Below are 6,574 nucleotides of genomic sequence, written 5' to 3' on the forward strand. Positions count from 1 at the left end.
CAGCATTTAGAAACAAAACATTGTTCCAACTATTCAGCAGCTGCTTCTACAGAGCTAAACATTACAGAATGTGGCCCATGGCAATCTTCCTCCAAATACTTAATCTGTTCTTGTTATATCTGCATAAAGCAATGATGCCTTTGACCTCTGGAATATCTGCTTCAGCATTAAAAATCCTTCTGTCAGTGTATAGAAGATTTATTAAAAAAACCACCAAAAATGAAAACAAAACCCCCAGTGATGCCTAAACTGTTTATAAATATGGGCCAAAATTGTAGCAAACAGCATTGTCTCTAAATGAATTACTGTTTACTTTACTAGGAGGAAAAACTCCCAGGAAATAAAGAGTTTCATGCTAGTGTAGAATGAGGTCACCTGCATAATTACTAAGAGTTACTTAATAATTACTGCCAAATGTGATTGGTTTATATTTGGTCACTTACATACACGATTGCTCAGAAAAATTAATTCATGGTTTTCACATTTCTATAAATGGAATGTGGGTCTTTCTCTTATCTGTCTCAATTTCACAGCATGCTGTGCCGTATGAGCTCCCACCTTTCACACCCTATTGGTCTCTTGCTGACATCTCTTTTAACCCTGCTTTTTAGTACTTCCAAAATAATGAACAGTTTTATTTCCCATTGTTCACATGCTCCATTTTGTATCATCTTAAAACAATATTTAGCAGAAGGGCCAGCAAAATTTCTAAAATAATGAGATCTGATTTGGATCCTGTGTAAGTACTTCCACTAGTATAGCCCATTTGTTCTATCTGATTTAAGCAGTTCTTTGTTTGACTAATTTGCTGTTCCCTCTGCAGCCCGGTCGCTTATACAAATATCTCATCTGTTATAACTTTCTCCTGATAATCATGCTAATCAAGTTAAACCAAGCCTGTAATTGTTTCTCAGTCCTGTAGCTTAACTGTTGAAACCCACTCCTGCTCCACAGCCATTTCTGTCAGTCTCCTTAGGAGGTGTGATTTTTATCTGATATGGATAAAATCTTTTGAGTTCCTGTAATACATATAAAGCTGAGAAAACTGCAAAAAAAAAAGGCCACTTTAAACCAAACAAGAGAGCTAAAAGGAAAGACAGAAACACTTGAAGCACAGTAAGAGTATAACCAATTATCCATAAGCTTCTTTTGCCTACCTCTACTCATACTGAGAGCTTGCCCAAACCTCGACCCATCACAAGTATTCTTGTTAGTTTTATTTGAAGAACAGCATTGTGTACATTTTTCTCTTCAACCAGCTTGTAAAACCCTATAATTCTGATATGAAAGAAACATACAATATAAAAACACTGCATTCTTTTCAAATTGCTTCTAACTGTCATTTGTTTTTTTTCTAAGAGCCTATGACAACAACCCTTATGCAAACTGAAATTTGGAAAACATGCTTCTTTGAAGCACACTGTGATTTCCATATTACAGTACTAGCAGAAGCTGTAGACAATGTTACTTTTCTATTTATATTCTAAACAGTTCCCTTTCCATTCCCTTTGTTCTGATGAGCTCTCATTGCTTTCTTTGTTCTCACAAAGTGGAAGGATGACAAAATCTTACCTGAATTTGAGGAGAAGGACAAAGATTTTTGCATTGTAGGATCATGAAAAATGTTTAAATATGAGAATTACATAGAACGTCAGAGGACCAAACTTATGCATGAAACTGTGAACTAGCTTACTGATGTTATCTTTTCAAGGCCTACAGTTGTGCTTCAGAAGAAGAGCAAAGTCAGACCCATACATGTACTGTCTGGTTTAAGGACCTTTCCCACTGTCACTGAAGTTCTTTCACTCATTGGTATAACAACATATTCTCTAGTGAATTCTGCTAAATATTTGCCAGAAAAACAATGCATGACAAGGGAACACAAAAATGTACAGGTCTGCACTAAGCTCACCCATCTAGCTATTTTATATCTTGACTCTTTCAATTCAAGACTCTTTCAGTGACATGTGGAAAGTTCTGTAGATGAAACTGCAAAGACTCCTTAATGAAAGATGAGAGATAATCCCTGTTCCGAAAGCGTCTCTTTCCAATAGTGTCATCTAAGTCTGCAGAGATGAGGAAGGAGTTGAGCCCAGAAACCTGATGCTAAGCTTTCCTTCCAGAGTGTGCATTCGGATACATACAAGCACTTTGAGATGAGACTAGAGCTGTTTCAAAATGTGTCTTGAAACAGAAGTTCCCATTGATAAGCTGTTAAATTAAAAGGGTAGAAGTCTATGAGACCCCACTGGGTGACACTCTGATCCCATTCTTCTCAGTATTTTAATTATCAACTTGAATAATGCAACCTGCAAAAGTTGTACCCATCCAAAAGTAAGAGGAACGTTTATACCAGCCATCTGGCCTCAGGAGCCATGATCCCAACAGAAGAGCTAGTCACTGGCTCTGATGACAGCAAACACAATAATGGATTCCGAAAATAATGAAGGAAGAGTTAAATAAGCAAATAAATGGGGAAGTATCATTTAGTCAACAGAAAGACAGAAAAGGATTCTGAGTTATATTGGAAAAAAATTAAGTTTATTTATGTCAGAGAGATGCAGCTTGGCACTGATGTATATTAAGACTACATTGCTATATCTGAGAGGCAATTACATTCTTCTGGTCCATTTCTAAGTTGTGTTAACTGGATAAGTCAGTACTTTTCTGTTGCAATGCTTGGTTTGGTTTAGCAAGCTGCAACCTTCCCAGAGACCACAGTGGGGCTGCTTAGGGCAGGGCAGCCATTCCGCCCTCCCATAGTCCTTTTGGATGGCCCCGAGCTCCTGCTCCGGCTAGCTGGGCCCTGCAACACGGTGATAGTAAAGGAGGCGAGAAGGGTCTCTCCATTGAGAAACTTTATTGCTACATGTTGGTCCACCGGTTCCCAGAGGCAGAGTGACCGAGAGAGACCCCATGATCAGGGCACAGGGGGGTTTTCTCAGAGCACAGGGGTGGAGTTGGGGTACAGGAGAGAACCCGAGGGAGTGACCAAGGCTAGGGGAAGGGGTTGCCTACATGGAAGGGGCAGACCTTTAATAGGAAAAGCAGTGGGGAAAATACAGCTCCACACTTTTCCAGGGAGATTCCAGAGCCCAAGAAAGATGAAGAAAAACCGAAAAATCCAGAGAGGCTCAGAAAATATGGCATCTCAGAGAAAGCTGGAAAAAGCTGAGTTAATTTCACTTCCAAAAAGATGTATAGAGCATGAGTAATTTGCTAATGTCTTCCTAATGCTCCAGTTGAGTTTCACTAAACTTGATTCCCCCCATCTCACTAGGAAATGTCATTAGCAGTCAAATGTAGTATGGAAAGCATGGCTGGCATTTCCCATACCAAAATTAGTGGGACCTTGTATATCCTTCAAAAAGACATAGGTCCTGTTCTAGGCCAGAGGATTCTGAGATCAGGATCTGCAGAGGTAGAGACTGAGTCCTCACTTAGAGGACACACACTTCTGGCAGCTCCTTGTAATGATGAGCTTAAAGACCGCATTTCACCCAAGATATGAAGTTTTTGTCTCCCTGTTCAGAAATATCCATCCCTTCCTTACCTGCTGCACATGGAGTCCTACCATGCTACATTACTCACAAAAGTAAAGTGTAAATAAACTGAGTAGCATCGACCTGAGATACTCAGATACTCTGAGTATTGTCATGGCTTAGCATAGTTTGGGTTTTTAGTTAAAGAGGGCTCCATCAGCCACAGAAGTGATTCTTTGCAAAGAGGTGCTTACAGCTTCCTCTAGACCCAATAGAACCAATCAACTGGCCAGTTTGAATATTGGCAACTTTGTTCAGCCACTTGAGAAGCTTGACACACCTCTGTGATCCACATTTAAGAACGAACAAAGCCCGGGAAAGCTCTCTTGCTTCTGGCTTTCAGACAGGTAACTGGGGGCCCGCGTCACGGCTTGGCTGAGATCTCAGCTGCAGCCCCTCAGTGCGGGCCGGGCTGGCCGGGACAGAGCCACCCCGGAGCCACGGGGCCCTGTTCCACCGCGGCCCTGCTCCGTGCGGGCGGCCCCGCGGCGCGGCTCGGCCAGGCCGGCCCTCACCCCTCCAGTGCGGCCGAAATTCATCTCAGGCCGCTGCCCGGCAAAGAGCAGGTGACCAACAGCGATAAGGGAATTCCAGCTGCGGGGCCGGGTGACATTAACCCTTGTAGGGCTGTAAGCTCCCTCCTGCAGAGGGAATGATGATGCCTGCAGACATCAATCCTCTCCCAAGTCAGAGGAAAAGGAAAGGTGAAGGCACGTGAAGAAAACACCATAAAGACACCAAAGTCAGTGAAGAAAGAAGAGCTGAAACTCTGAGAGAGGAGAAAGAGGAGATGCTTCAAGCCTAGAAGCTGAAATTCTGTTGTAAAGCTATGGTGATGGACTATGACACATCAGAGTACCTGTTGTAATTTCATGAAAGCATGGGGGGGTGGAGCGTTCAAACTGTGATTGTGAGCAAAAGTATCTGTGCTGAAATAAACAAATAATGAAGTAGCTGTGATTTGATGAGAAGCTTGAACAGAGAGAGATGAAAGTGATGAAGACCCTTGCTCCCAGGGAAGAAGAAGACCTCTCTGTTCCTAGAGATGAAGAAGCTCCCAGAGATAGGTGAAGAGAACCTTTGCTTCTGAACAGCTCAACCTTAAAATGGTACCCCATCAGCTCAAGATTGAACCCTCGAAAGCAGTTGTGGGGAAAGCTGTAAGACAAGGGAAGGGACTTTCACATGCGAGCAGAGAACCATCCTGGGTAGCTGTCTGACTGTGACATTGAAGCCATGAGAGAACTGTTTCTTGTGGAGATGTCTCCATAGCATGAGCAAGAGAGACTCCTCTCTCTAAATGAACTGAAACAGATTATTATGGAGGTGGTAAACTGACTGAAAACCTCAAGGATTGTCTTTTTACATTGTCAGTGGGAGAAGGGAGAAAGATGGGGGACAAAGAAGTGTTCTGAAGGTTTAGTCTGACTTTTTTTTTTCTTTCTTTTAGGTCTGTTAATAAACTTCTTTATATTCTTTTAAGTGTTGTGCCTGCTTTGCTTTCTCCTAATTCTTATCTCACAGAAGGAAAATAAGTAAGTAATGGATATTTTGAACCAAACCACTACCGTGTTTAAAACAAAAGCATAAACAAAGGAAAGCCCTGTGCTGCCGAATCAGCAAACTCCATGTAACGATCCTAATTGGAAGACTGTTGTACACAGAAGAGCTAGTGATCCATGAAATAGGCAGTGTGAGTGGACAAAAGCCAGGGCTGTGCTCTGCTCTGCTCTGCTGTGTGACATACACAGCCTGGCCTTCAGACTGTCTTGAGCTGTATCTATTAACTACAGGACAAAGATACCTGGGTGACTGTAGCAGAGAAGCCTACAGGCAGGTCCCACTTTATATTGGTGATTATACCACTTGCATGCCCTTGTCTTTGTCTAACAGTAAAGCAACAAGCTCATGTAGGAACCCCATATTCTTGAACAATGAAAGTGTTGAATAGGATTATTTTCCTTGAAGGAAAATACTGTTAGAGGAACAAAAAATGAATAAACTTCCCATAGGTGGATCTGCACAGCATGCCACACCCATTCTACACTGCCCAATTTGACATTACCAGCACCAGAAGTAAGTTTGTCTATACTTTGATTTGTTTCTTAGTGGTACTACCTCTAAAAAATACAATTTTAAGTAGTACTTTACAGAGTCTGAGAATCTTTCATACAGGGTTTATAAAAAACCAAACCCTTCAGGTGCTGAGTCCTGTCATTCCTTTATCTGTATTTTCCACTCCAAATCCTGAAATGAACTATCATTACTAGGACTCCTCAGAGATATAGGATATGATGCTGTAGGATATGTAATTATGTTGCCATGCATCTTCAGGGAAACACTAGAGTCCATGTTAAAAAGGGTTGAGATGGCAGAAGAATATTGCTTAATCCATTGAACCATAAGAAAGCACCATTTTGCACCTTTCTACTCAAAGAATTTTTGCCTTATACTGAAAAAGTAGAAAAATGTTTCTGTTTGTAAAGAAAAAACTGTCTTTGTCAGTTGTTTTTTACAATGCCAGATTATGTTTGATAGGTTCATTCCAGTAATAAAACTTCTCAAAATTATAATTTATCCAGTGTAACTGAAATCTGCATATCCTTACAAATCCACTGATATGAGTTCCACATCAGTCATGGAGTGGAGAAGGGATTCTGCTGTGGAGATGACCATCTGCTGTTTGCTTCAGGTGTTGCGAGGTTTGGGCAAGAAGCAGGAGTCATAACATGCAACTTTCTTCATGGGCAGGAAAAACAATTTAAAAAAAATTAAAAGATCATGCTGGAAGCCTTATTGTGGAGGCAGCAATACTTTATGGTTGTGATTAGAGGAGGGATGGGGCACTGCTTCCAGTTTCAAAGAATGGCATTACCACACGGAGTTAGTGTCCACTCACAGGTGAAAATAAATGACTCAGACAAAGATATGGCACCTCTGCAGTTGAAGCCAAAACCACAATAGCATAACTATTTATTGGGAAAATGAATGGAAGTTCTCTGTCTAGTTATTGTATGTGAGAGACACATAAT

The sequence above is a fragment of the Corvus cornix genome, chromosome Z (assembly GCF_000738735.6).
Source record: "Corvus cornix cornix isolate S_Up_H32 chromosome Z, ASM73873v5, whole genome shotgun sequence".
NCBI classification, from domain to species: domain Eukaryota; kingdom Metazoa; phylum Chordata; class Aves; order Passeriformes; family Corvidae; genus Corvus; species Corvus cornix.